Source organism: Rhinatrema bivittatum, chromosome 3, assembly GCF_901001135.1.
Source record: "Rhinatrema bivittatum chromosome 3, aRhiBiv1.1, whole genome shotgun sequence".
Taxonomy (NCBI): Eukaryota; Metazoa; Chordata; class Amphibia; order Gymnophiona; family Rhinatrematidae; genus Rhinatrema; species Rhinatrema bivittatum.
In genome coordinates this window covers 183,108,242-183,123,261 of record NC_042617.1, presented here as the reverse complement: position 1 = coordinate 183,123,261, position 15,020 = coordinate 183,108,242, and the positions used below count along the sequence as shown (strand labels likewise).

General features: G+C 38.1%; 1 protein-coding gene across 3 annotated transcripts in view; it reads right to left on the bottom strand.

Moving 5' to 3' along the window:
- Nucleotides 1–15,020, bottom strand: part of RGS7 (regulator of G protein signaling 7) — an 883,903-nt gene that overhangs the window by 524,548 nt on the left and 344,335 nt on the right. The window lies entirely within an intron of this gene.

Genomic DNA, 15,020 nt, shown 5'->3' with positions numbered 1-15,020 from the left:
CTCTATTATCTACCCATCTCAGAGTAACTAAGCCAGCACTACCTCTATAGACAGTAAAACTGAGCTGTACTCACAGTTTCACTGAATGTCATTTTATCAAAATAAACAGCACATGATATTAGGATGTAAAATTCAAAGAAACAAGTAATGAAAAGAAAGGTTATGAGTAAATGAAACTGCTAAAGCAGAAATACAAGTTAACATGTAAGTGCATTCAAGTGGACTAACAAGATAGCCAAACTACTTTATCCACTTCTAAAACACAGATAGAAATGAAATTCACAGGCAAACTTGACAATAAGATTTACATTTTACCTTAAAGTCAACAGTACTCAAGAGGAAAGTAATAAACAATAAAGGAAAATAATGACTGAAAGATGTACATTGATGTATTCAATATCTTTAATACATTCCAACTTAAAAATAAAATAAATGACTGAAAGGAAGTGCTTCAGAGATCTAAAGCACACTGACTACCTAGGGAGCAAAAGGAAAAGTCAATAAAAGAGATTATCAGACCTCATACTTAGCAGTCGATCATGCAATTTTGTTGGCATTGATATTGCATTAAAAATCAAAACAAATCTTAGAGAACAAATACTATTTAAAATGGAAATCATTCCAGAGAAAGTGCTTCTAATTTCCCAGCAGCTAAAACAACAAAGGTCTAAATAAATATTTTGGAGTAAGATGAACAGTCAGAACTGTAAGGTACCATTTCATAAAAAAAGGTTATATTAAAATATGAGTTAAGAATACCATAAGAAAGAGGAAGCAAGAAGAAATCCAGAAAGCACAGGGAAAATTATAAAGAGAAGCTGGTGAAGAGTAGCAGATTACAATTTTTGCTAATGACACTGCAACCATATTTAAGCTTGACACAGAATAATGTATTACCTGAAGGGAATGAAGTTAACCATATAAGAAATCCATAATCTTTAATAGGAAACTTAAACTAAAATCCACATATATAGGATCAATGTTTTTTCTTGGAGCCTACCAAAGCTCTAGTTTTCAAGCTATTTATAATGAACATTCATGAGATATATTTATATACATTTGATTGACAAAATTAATTAATTTTCATTTGCACATTTTAGTTATCCTGAAAGCTAGACCTATTTGGGGCTACAAGGGCCAATATTGAGAAGCATGTCAATAGAAGGGTATACAAATTTCTGTATAGCACTGTAAGAAAAGAGACGTGCAAATTATGTAGTGGCATCAAGAAAAAAAAATTAATCTGGGTCATGAATCTGAGGTAGATAAAGAGTTTGCATGTAATAAATAGTCCAGTATAAAAGATGAAGACTTACAAAATAAACAGTATCATGATTAAAGATACATGATTAATTCAAGGTCAAAGTTAGACAAGGTGAATTTTAGCCTGATTTGAGTTCAACAAAATGTTGGGAATTTCCGCAGGTTTTCTGAGGAAATTTGTCAAAGTTGATGCAACAAATATTTCACAGATTTCACAAAATCTGACAATTTCAATACCCTGATTTAGAAGTTCAACATTATATAAAGTCATTTTTTCATTCATTGCCAGCAACCAATTCCATAGTATGTGGAAATATACCACACAATCAGTTTTTGATGGAGTGTCTGCCATTCCCCTGTGTGCTGGGAGGGAGGGAAGACATTTTCCAGTCAATAAAAGTGGCCTTAGGTTGAGATGTTGCCACCAGACTAATTATGCTGTGTATTGTCTATAATGATTTGTTCGCCAGTAGTCAGTGATCATACGGTTACTCTTGTTCACTGTCTTATCCCAAGTGGGTTTGTGGGTGATTCTGTTCATTTTGATAGTGTCATTAGTCACAAAGCATGTAGTCTGTGTATTTTGACTGATTTGAAACTAAGTATGAATGTGCAAATTTCTGCAACAGTCAAAAGTGCTTTTATTTAACTTTGCTGTGTTTATCAATTTAATTGATTTTTAAACTAACTTTGACTTGATAACAGCAATACATGCGCTAATAATAATTCAGTTCTATGAGGTATATATTTTAAAGATCATATTGCTCCAACTTTAAAAAAAATTGCTTATATAGCTTCTAGAGTTATATTCTAGATTCTTTCTTTTACTTACATTCAGGTATTTTACATTGTCATCAACTGTTAATGTGGATATTTTTAGAGAAGTGTCTCATAAAATATTTTTTAAGTTAGATACATTATTAGACTTTTGCCAGATATCACCATATGAATAGAGTGAAAGTATCTGTAGCATTACTGCTACATTTGGAATTTATTGTATTCTAAGATTCCCATTTAGAATGCGTTCAACACCAAATGTATTCATCCCCTAAGGCCTATGGGTACAGTTGTGCAGTGTCATCTCCTGTCCATGGCCTTCACTTTTCAGGCCCTCTGCAGTTAGCTGATCCCTGTCAATAATGTACAGATTAATAAATTAATACCAGTCTGAGGCAACTATTAAATTATGTTCAATTAGCAACACTTGGTAATATAGTCAGGCCTTCCTATATAGCATGCAATGTTTAGCATATACATGAGGATCTTAGGGGTAGATTTTAAAAGCTTGCGCATGGGCGTACATGTGCGAGCGCTACCCGAGGCGCACATATGTACACCCGATTAATATGGACGCTAAACTTTATTGCATATGCCCCAAACTGTGATGACAGATAAGTGATGGATAACGAACAGAATGCAGAGATATATTTCTCTCACAAGCTGGGAAAACACTAAGGGGTAGATTTTAAAAGCAGCACACGTGGCGTACATGTGCGCATGCTACTCAGTGCGCACACATGTATGCCTGATTTTATAACATGCGCGCGCAGGCGCGTGCATGTTATAAAATCCAGGGTCGGCTTGCGTAGGGGGGGTGCACAATTGTGCACCTTGCGCACGCCGAGCCCGTGCCGAGCCGCGCTGCCTTTCCCGTTCCCTTACTCCCCACCCCACCTTCCCTTCCCTTCCCCTACCTTCCCCGCCCTTTCCCCCTACCTTTTTTGACATTTTCTTTTTGTTTCAAAACTTACTGCAGCCCTGAGGCTGAAGTAAGTTGATCCCCGGCACAGCGGCAAATATGGTCGCTGTGCCGGGAGCCTGACCCCGCCCTGCCCCTTTTTGCAAACCCCGGGACTTACACGCGTACCGGGGCTTTACGCGTGTCGCCGGGCCTTTTTAAAATAGGCCCGGCGCGCATAGACCCGGTTACGCGCGTAAAACTTTTAAAATCCGGCCCTAAGAGAAGCACACCAACTTTTGTGTAATCCTTCAAATATGCCAGCAGAATTAGCTTCAACTGATCAGTATGATGCAAATAATTAAGCTTTCAAGTGTTACAGTAAGGAATTTGCATTGCTTTAGATTGGTGTCTCAGTTAAATAGTATAATTGCTCCTTGGCAATTATTACTACTTATCAAAAGCATTAAAATGTCATAACCAAAACAAAGAGGGCTAGATTTTGTACAGATTGGTAAGAAATTACAAGGATAACGTTGGGAGTTATATGGAAGATATGGCTCTACTAACATAAGTGGATTTTCAGCCAGCTAAAAGTGTTCACTTAATTTCCCAACATGTGTATTTCTAGCCACAGTAAAAAGAGGTATTCCCAGGGATATAACTTGGTCGAAGAGAGAAAATTATGCATGTGCATTTAATTTTCAAAAACATATGCCAATAGTCAATTCACATTTTCACAGTCAACATACTATAAATTTGCAATGGAGTTGAGTAAAAAGTATGCACATACTTTTTATACACATTACTTGATCTTCAAACACAAACTATGTAGGTGGTTTGTGTGAAAAGATCCGGTTTGTGTAGGCAGAAAAGTAAGTATGTTTATTGAGTCCACAGGGTAATCACAGAACTGGTAATGTAGGATCCGTTTTAATAAGCAGACAATAAATATCTATGTTGAATTTAATTTTTTTCAATTTAAGACATTTTTTTCAATTTAAATGTGACATGGTTAATTTTGTGAAATGGCATTTTTGTAGAAATCGAATTACCTATATAATCACGAAAGACACTAGTGACAAATCCTTAATGTTGTCTGAATTCCTTTAGTCTTGAAAGAGGGTAAGTAAATACAATGTACTTTATGGGATAAATTTTCAGTAAGCTGCCTGTCAGTTGATCCTGCATTACCATTTCTGATAGTACCCTGAAGGTTCAATAAATTGTCCAGCTTTCTCACAATGCTTTTAAAGCTCAAACCTAGACAGTAACAAACCACTTGCTTCGCTTCAGTTCATGACTGTTTCACTCAAACCAATGAAATGCGTATTATTTATAAAATCAGCAATTCTATCGAACACAGGGTGTATTAGCCAACAGCCACATTAAAAAAGTCTGCAAAAACATGCATAAGTAATACTAGTATTCAAAGCGGATAAGTCCATTTTGAAAATTATCCCATTAAATCCACAAGTTACACCTGCTTAAACGTCAACACAAATTTTCCCTAAAAATGTACATGCATACTTTTTTGAATATGAAAAGTATATGTGCATGTCCAAACCCCTCCCAAAATCCATCTTCTCAAACACCTCCACTCATTCTAGGTAAACCTGAGCATGAACAATTGAACATGACACATGCATAAAAGTTTGCTCACGTAATAGGGTGAACAATTTTATAAAAGGTCATTTCTGCACATAAAACACTGTTTTACTCAGTGGAATCACTTTGCAAATTATCCTTCCCATGAATTATTTTTAAAAAGGCCTAAATGTAAATCCAGAAATCAAGGTACCAAAACTAAAAATTATATTAAAAAAAAAAAAAGGAAAATGAATAAAGGCACATACATAGTATAAGATTCAAACCCAAAACTTCTGAAAGATAAACAAGAGATTCAGAAATTACAAAACAAATCTTAAATCTCATAGTATGATCAGATTAATATTTATTTATTTTATTTGTGTTTTTTCTTGACCGACCATCATCAGAGATATCATGCCGGTTTACATGTAACAGGGGGAAACAAAGCAGGAAGAGAGCAGTTACAAAAAACAGGTTAAAGAAGAACTGGGAATAGATTTTAGATTGGGGGAGATTCAGTAAACAGCAAAAGATGAGCAACCTTCTTTGCTTAGGATGATTCTTATACTAAGTGACAGATGTACTAAATCATAAAAGTCTCCATAAGAATATCCATAACTGTGAGAGGTTTTTCTTGCAGTGTTGAGAAAATTGCTATATTAAAAAAAACAAAACTTAACTACACCTCTCTAAGACATAGCTACGTTTAACAGGAAATCAGCAATTTGGACAGTTTTCTACACAAAATTAAATTTATGCTGAATTACTAATGAACTGATTTGCATGATTTCTTAGCTCATTAACAATTTTGTTATATTTTGTGAATGGGTTCATAAGCAAGAAGTAGCACATGCTAAAATCTGCAATTGTAATTATGTGCACTATTTGGCTTCTTTGCATGTGCTATCCTGTTTTCGAACCCATTCACAATTTAGTACATCAGTCCCAAAGTCTGTGCAAGATTTTAGATTGAAATTAGGTTATGATTAATTTTGACCTTTAAGACTACTGTCCATAAAATAGTGTACTAAACATTATGAGGTCTTTATTCAGAAGCCATTTAGATGGATAACGAAATAGTTACCCATCTAAATGGCTTACCGGGCTATATTCAGCCTTTATCCAGCTAAATTCTAGTCCACTAATGTTAGGTGCTTAGAATTTAGCAGGATAAGTTAGGGGTGGTCCAGGGTGTAACTAAGAAGAACTGAGTTAGCCTTCAGAATGTGGGGTGGGGTTTCAGGGGTGTTGTAACAGAAGCATTCTGAGGTATTCATAGTAATATTAACATCACTAAACATTTGTAGTCGTAATGATGAAAAGTATAACAAGAGGAGTTGATTTGTACAATGCAGCTAACAAGCGAAAGGTGCGATAAATTCGCACCTTGCACAAATTTCCTATACGATGCAGGAGCAGGGTAATTAGCCTAACCACACTCTTTTTTTTATCGCAGGTGCTATTTTCGCTATATTTATAGCATTTTGATAAATCTAGGAGTAAGATAGCCGGCTATATTCAGTAGTGTGTCTGCACTATTGAATATCCCTCCAAAGTTAGCTGGATAAGGTTAACCAGCTAACTTTGCTATCCGGACTATGTCTGAATATAGACCTCTATAGATAAAGAAAAATTATTCTGTCAGAATAAATAAGGCATTATTGCTTTGGTATTTATGAGAAATTTAACCCACCAAATTCATCTGTGCCCTCTGTTGCCTCAAGTACAAACTTAGAGGTGAAGTTTAAAAGCCCAAGGCATGCATTAATTAGGGGATGCACTAAAAAGTTGGGCTCAAGCATGTAGAGCGGGTTTTAAAAGCCACTAAGATACGCGTGTATGTCCCGCTGCAGCGTGCCGTGCACATCTCAAAAGTTTTCAAAAAGGGGAAGGCATGGGCATGGTCTGGGCAAAACATGGGCGTTTTGGGCTGTGAACCTAAGATGTGCACACAGGTCCCCTGCTGCATAAGTTTACTTCTGCTACTAGGCAGATCTGCAGGGTTTAAGGATCAGGGTTAACAGAGGAATGAAGGCTATCAAACCAGGGAGTTTGGAGGACCTATCTCTTAACTGGGCAAAGTGGGGATGAACTGGTAAAATTGGGATGGCGTCAGCACATGCCCCTTTTAAAATCCCTGATTTATGTGTTAGAAGCATGATTTGCAAGCGCTCACTTAAAATTTGGTGCCCATGTGCACACGGCCAGGCTATTTTATAACATGCATGCACATGGATGCATATGTTATAAAATAATAGCATATCTGGACGGGGGCTGACATATGCATACAAATGTGCACACAATCACCAGTTTGAAAATTACTGTCAGGGATGGTATCTTTGAAACAGCCACAAAGAAGCACAAATACGCATGTATGCTGGCTCACTTCAAAAGATGCGGCCATATTATAACCTACGCACATAAATGCATGCATGGTATAAAATAGAGTGTATGCATATACATGTGCACACAATTGTATATGGACATGTGCATGTGCACGCAAATTCCACCTCTACTACGTAAGTGGGGGGGATTTTAGTAGATATGTGTGCCAACGCAATTACAAATTTCCCCATTTTGTTCCCCGTTCACCCAGGTAAACGGTAGTACTTCCTAACCCCCCCTAATTAATTAGTTTCCCTTTTACCCTGTTAGCCCTCACCCTTAAAATCTTGCTGACTAGACTAGGTTTTTTTTTGTTTTAGGACTTACATGCCATCCATAGCACATGCTTGTGTGTATAGGTATTTACACGCTGGTTTCATTCATAAATCCTGGAATGCCCATGCCCCACTCAAGCACAAACACAATCACGAGGGAACCAATTACTAAAAAATGTGCTTGAGTGTGGTTTACTATACGAGGTTGTTTTGCCATTTTAGTGTTTAATATGCCCATGCCCTGCCAAGACCACGTCCCGCCCCCTTTCATAAAAAAATTCTGTGCATGTACCGAGAGATACGCGCATATGCTGGTGCCTTTTAAAATCCCCACGGCCTGACTTCTGTGCATATCTCCTGGCATTGGCATGCACCCAGTTTTTAAAATTCACCCCTTAATTTATAAACCCTCTGGAAATAGGGAAATACCCACAGTACCTGAATGTAATCCACGCTGAAGTGCCAAATAGCAGAATATAAATAACATAAATAAATAAATTTAAGACTGCACTAAAGCACAAACCTGATACTATAGTGCTATTCTCTAATATAGTGCAAGAATTGTATCATTCAGATAAAGAATACCTATATCCTGGTTAGTACATGAATTTCCTAGGTCTGATAAGGGTCAGAAAGGATATTATTATGATATCAATTAGATAAAGATCAAAACAACCCATTCAGTCTCCTCAGCAAGGTGTTTAGATTGTAACTGCTTTCATGCAGGTTATAACCTCACCTCCTTTCTTGGGTGATAATTGGCACTCCATGTAGATTACCTCCTTGATTGATTTATTTATTTCAATATTTTACCGGTCCCATCAATAAACACCCAGAATAGGTTACATCATTGCATTCACAATAAAAACAGAAATCATAGCAAACAAAACCCCTATTCTAACTGCTGATTCACTTTCCACAGTCTACCAGAGCTCATAAGACATTATCAAGTGTAAGAAATAACATGTTTTTTATTTTAATGTTTTCCTAAACTGTTTTAAATCATCCAGCTGCGTAACCCAACCATCAATGTATTCCAATACTGAGGAACAGCACAAGAAAAGTATGAGGGCAAGCCTTAACATGCCCCAATACATGCAACAATGGTACCTACAAGGACCCTTTGTGTTTGATGCTGCAGCAGCCACCTTCGCTGATATCTAATTACTCTCCTAGCTAAATAAGCTGGACCAGTTCATGCTGCACTTTAAATGCCAGCACCATGACTTTGACTCAAACTCACTGTGCAATTGGTAATCAACGTAAATTACATATAATGGGGGAGGTATTATCTCTAACACCTGCCTTAACTAACAGGTGCGCTGCTATGTTTTGGACCCTCTGCAACTTACCAATGCTACAAGCACACAACTTCAAGTGTATAGAAATACAATAACTGAGGAAGACATAATGACTGCAAATAAGATCTTAGAAAAATTACCCTGGGAAAACAAGTGGTGCATCCGTCTTATCTATCTCAGCTAGTAAAATCCTACCCTAACCACTCCTGAAATCTGCATTCCAGGGTCATGTCTGAATTTGTTTACTTCCAGAAGTCTCACATAATCCCTTGCCAAAAGAAAGAACTTCCTAGTCTAAAAACCCTGAGGGCTTAACCAATTGACAATTAGCACTCCACCCCCACAAAATCTCATTTATTTGGAGGTTCAGCTTCAATCTATTTGCTATTGTTCAGATTTTAATAGCTTACAGTCAGTTACTTAACTAACTGATCAAATAAATTATCCCACAACAGGATATAAAGCTGAACATCATCAGCTAATATTTGTTCAGAGTTGTACCTGCTGCTCCCTGCAGGTTATCCCCATGCACTAAAGTTAAATAACCACAGTTTATCTCAGTGCTTCCTTCCACCCTCTTGCTACTAGGGATTCTCTGTGTTCATCGTGTACCCTTTTGAATCCCATCACTGCTTTTGGTCTTCACCACCTCCACTGGACAGGCATTCCACACATCCACCATCCTTTTCTGGGAAAAAAATATTTATTGATATTGTTCTTGAGTCCACCCCACTAGAACTTCAAATCATGACCCCTAGATTTACACCTTCTTTGTCATTGTAAAAGGTCTGTTTGGTGTTCATTTTTAATAAATTTCAATAATATAAAAGCCTGGATCATATTCTCTCCCCCCCCGTCTCTCTCTTCTACAGTGAATATATTTAGATCCTCAATTCTCATTTCAAATGTCTTTCAGTGTAGATCCTGCACCCATTTTGGATGCTTTTCTCTGGACTACTCCTATCCTATCTCTATCCTTTTAGTCATAAAGCCTCCAGTACTGATCACAGTTCTCCAGGTGAAGCTTCACCAGTAACCTGTACAGAGGCATTGTCTCCACCCTTTTCCTGCTTGTTAAGTCTCTCTCTGTGCAGCCCATTATTCCTCTGGACCTAGTCAATGCTTTGTCACACTGCTTTGCTACCTTCAGATCATCTTACACTACCATGCCAAGGTCTCCCTCCTGGGCAAAGCACATCAGTCTCTTACCTTCCATCACAAACAACTCCTTTCAATTTCTTCACCCCAAATATATGACACTTCAATTTTTCACACTGAATCTTAAATGCCAAGCATTCAACCACTCCTCAAGCTTTCTTAATTACTTCTCATTCTGTCTACTCCTTAAGAACATAAGAAATTGCCATGCTGGGTCAGACCAAGGGTCCATCAAGCCCAGCATCCTGTTTCCACCAGAGGCCAAACCAGGCCACAAGAACCTGGCAATTACCCAAACACTAAGAAGATCCCATGCTACTGATGCAATTAATAATAACCAAACCTCGTTCCCTTGTTTTCAATAGACAATAAACAACCAATTATAGAGGGAACTCCCCAAAATAGCAATGTGCGGTGGCTATGTATGAGGCACCCACTATGTGGTTGTCTCCTTGAATAGCCCCCGTGTTTGTTTTTTAAATCATTTTATTATTTTTACTCAATTTGTTTTATTTTTATTTTTTCTTCACCTGTGCTTGGGTGCCTGGTATCCGCCGGACGGAAAATGACCCTCATTTTTTAGACCAAAACACTCAACACAAGGACGACAAGCACTTAAGAGAGGGGACAGGGGGTACACAACGGCTGTATGGGAAAACCCGACAAACAAGGAACCGATAGGGGTGGATCTCCTTATGGGAGTTATCAACATTTCTTCCACAACATTGACTGATCCCCAGATCAACCTTCTCAATAAAGGGTTATCCTTTGCACCCATTAACCAGTGCTCAGCATTTGAAGGGGAGAAATTCTTATATAGATTCATTAGACAACTAAGATTGCATTTGTATTTCTCTACAACACCAACTAGCACAACCAGTAAGGATGATTTGTCACCCTCCTCCAACTGGTTACCCCCAGGGCCTATTGACCCCATCATACATACGTTTTCGGAAATGATCCGTAAGGAAAGCTTCAACAAGAAGACTCAAGGGTACACCAAAAATAAAAATTTCACACAAGAGGAGACACAGGCTTTGAGAGAATTGCAACAAAACCCCGCCATCATCATTAAACCAGCTGACAAGGCAGGGTCCATAGTTATCCAGGATAGAGCCCAATACATTGCGGAAGCAGAAAGACAGCTAAAAGATGACTCATTTTATTTAAAACTCATGGAGGATCCAACATGCATTATCAAGAATTTGATCGAGCCCATAGTGAAACAGGCATGACAAGCAAGGTGGATCACTGCGAAGGAAGCCCATTTTCTGACAGTGGCCCATCCGATTTGTCCAGTGTTTTATATAGCCCCTAAAATACACAAATCACTACAAGCGCCTCCAGGGTGCCCTATAGTGTCCTCAAAAGGCTCGTTACTTGAACATCTGTCCCGATTCGTGGATAAAGCCTTACGTCAATTCATACCGCAAATACCATCAAACATACGTGATTCGGCACATCTCATCACTTTACTACAGGAATTTCAACAGGGGGAAACCTCAGTATATTTAGTCACTATAGATATAACAGCCTTGTATACAAGTATTCCTCAGAATGAAGCAATAACAGTTATTACGGAAGTGATGTCATCTACACAATCACATTCTAGGATCCCACCAGCATTTATTATAGAGCTAGCCATCATAGCGCTACAACAAAACTATTTCATGTTTCAAGCTCAATATTATAAACAGATAAAAGGAACAGCAATGGGAGCCACAATGGCTGCAGATCTGGCCAATCTATATGTGGCAGCGTTTGAAAAATGATGGATAAACAATAATCCCTTTAAGAAAAATATCCATACATGGAAACACATTATAGACGACATCTTCATGATTTGGCATGGTGAAGAAGAAACTGATTCGTTTCATTGAATGGTTGAATACATGCAACCCTAATTTACAGTTCACCAGCCAACCCAGCAAAAGACAAGTCTCATTTTTGGATATTAACATTACATTGGATCAAGGGATGTTCAGTTTTTCTATATTTTGCAAACCAACTGATCAGAATATGATTCTCCATTATTCGTCATTTTATCCCACTCATTTAAGAAACAATTTACCAGTAGGACAATTCCTCCATCTTAGAAGACTGTACTCCACAATAGATGAGTTCCAAATTCAAGCAGAAGATATGAAGAACAGATTTCTGCAGCAGGGATACCCCACCTCGATCATAAAAAAAGCATACAAGAGAGCCAGATGGGCCAACAGAGATTTACTATTACAACAAAGAACAGACCAACCAGATCGTCGTATAGTATGTGTGCTACCTTTTACCCCCCACACACACTGCCTCAAGGCAAGTATATTAAAACATTGGCCACTTTTACAAATGCATCCGATTTTTCAAGAGAAACCAATCTTTGCTCTAACTAGAGCAAGAAATTTGAGAGACTCTATAGTACATTTGAATCTTTTGGAAACAAGAGATCAACAGTGCCTTCCTAACACTACATGGGGCAACACCTGGAAATTCCAGGAAGTAAAAGTTTTCATTTTAAACATCAGTTCACATGTGAATCAAAGAATGTGATATATATGCACTCTGGTGCCCCTGCAATAAAGTATACATAGGGAAAACCACACGAAAGAGAAAGACAAGGATACATGAGCATTTGAGCCGTTTGAAACATCACAAAGAAGGGGCCCTATTGGTTTACCACTGGCAAGAAGCCGGACATCAAGCTCAAGATTTCAAAGTGGCGGTCATTTTCCAAGTACAACAACACCCAAGAGGAGGGAATCTCAACTCTAAATTGTTACAGCTGGAACAAAGGTTCATATATTCATGGGACACAGTCACCCCTAGGGGTCTGAATCGGGCAATTGATTGGACAGTTTTTTAGATCACAAAACGCTGATTAAGTTCATTTATAGAAATATTCATACACCACAGTTAAAAATCACAGATCAAAAACATAGATCAGGATTACTTATAAAAAAGGCCACATAAAATTAATGAGGCTTTACCAACTGCGGAGGACAATTGGCAATTGCAGGGAGGTAGAATCTTTTTTGAATGTCCCACCATCTTAATTGGACGTCATAAATTTCAGTCTTCCATCAGGTCCATTTTACTGCAGTACATAGAAATTGTTTAGGTCGGTACAAATATATTATACCAAAATAAGCGTCAGTATAAGTAATAAGATGTATTGCACGCATAGGAAATAAGTAAGAAGCCACATTTTGAAGTACAGTCAGGTTAAAAAAAATAGCAATTGGGATACAGGTTTATAGGTTCCATCATTGGACGGCACAAATCGCAGTCCTCTAACAGGTCCGACCCATTGGAGTACAGCAAAATCATGAAGATCGAAGTGAAACAATAATAAAAAATTTTAAAAACATATCACTCTATATAAGAAAAAGCTGAGTAAGTACAGCAGCTTCTAGATACACAGATACACACATATAGGGACACAGGTAGGTCAGAAGTAGTTATAAGAAAATAGCACCCAAGGGTGCCTGTAGTCTCATTCTGGATGGGACGGTGGTGATTGGCCCTAGGGCATTTAAAAGTAAGTCAGATAGAGAGAGACGCCGGATTACATCATGAAGGTGCCGCTCACGCAAAAGTCCATTAAAGAAAAACTGTAAGTATTAAAAAATCTCCATAGTTAGTATAATAGAATAGGTATATGTATAAAACTAAATGTCTGTTATACTTTTTATAAAAAGACATGTGCTTTAGAGATTGATAACGCCGAGCGGGACAGAACTTATCCCCCCCAGGCCCCTGAAGCAGGCAGACGACTGCCGAAACACGGCCGATGTCGGGCGGGCAGGTCACCCTGACCTCACAGCAACGGCAGGAACCGAGTTGGACCACTGCAGAACAAAAGGGATACATATAACGGAGGTCGGGACACCTGCTAGAGAGCGGATACCAGGCACCCAAGCACAGGCAAAGAAAAAATAAAAAGAAAACAAATTGAATAAAAATAATAAAGTGATTTAAAGAACAAACACGGGGGCTATTCAAGGAGAAAACCACATAGTGGGTGCCTCATACATAGCCACCGCACATTGCTATATTGGGGAGTTCCCTCTATAATTGGTTGTTTATTGACTGATGCAATTAATAGCAATGGCTATTCCCTAAGTAAACTTGATTAATAGCCGTTAATGGACTTCTCCTCCAAGAACTTATCCAAACCTTTTTTGAACCCAGCTACACTAACTGCACTAACCACATCCTCTGGCAACAAATTCCAGAGCTTAATTGTGCGTTCAGTGAAAAAGAAATTTCTCCAATTAGTCTTAAATGTGCTACTTGCAAACTTCATAGAATGCCCCCTAGTCCTTCTATTATTTGAAAGTGTAAATAATCGATTCACATCTACTCGTTCAAGACCTCTCATGATCTTAAAGACCTCTATCATATCCCTCCTCAGCCATCTCTTCTCCAAGCTGCACAGCCCTAACCTCTTCAGTCTTTCCTCATAGGGGAGCTGTTCCATCCCCTTTATCATTTTGGTTGCCCACAAATGGGATGTCCACAAAGTTTACTTCTATCTCCTTTGCAATATCGCTCACAAAGACAGATCTGATCCCTGGGGCACTCAAATAATCATCTTTCTCTCCTTTGAGTGAGTTCCATTTACTACTACCCTTCTATCAGTCAACCAACTTCTAATCCAGCTCAATATATTGGGACCCACTCCTAGGCTGCTCATTTTATTCATGAATCTCCTATAGAGGGTGATATCAACCGCTTTGCTGAAATCCAAGTAAACCACATCCAGTGCATTACCATGATCTAATTCTCTAGTCACCTGATTAAAAAAATTGATCAGATTCATTTGGCTTGACCTTCCTCAAGTAAAACCATGCTGACTCAGATCCTGCAATCCACTGGATTATAGATAGTTCACTATATTTTCCTTCAACAGTCTCCATTCATTTTCCCACCACTGAGTTAAAGCTAGCTGGCAGGTAGTTTACAATTTCCTTTCTATTACCAATCTCACTTCCAAGGATCTACTGAACAAGTCCATCAGTGCACTAGCCAGAACCTCCTATAAGCACTCTTAGTATCCGAGGGAGTACCTCATGCAGCCCCATGGCTTTGTCCATGTTTCTTTTTTGCTAATTCCACATAAATGCTCTCTGCTCCACTCTCACCATTGCCAACAAGCAGTGGCTCTTCTTCAAGGTCTTCTTCAATGCACATTGAACAAAAGTATTGGTTTAGCATTCCTGCTTTTTCTTTTTTTGTCTCTCTCTACACTTTATGATCATTTTAAATTATTATGCAACATCTGGTATTTTTTAGCCAAATGTTACACAGTTTAATTTATTATAGTAGTTCTTCCTTGCTTTGTAAACTGTGGTTTATTTTCCTATTTTCCTTTTT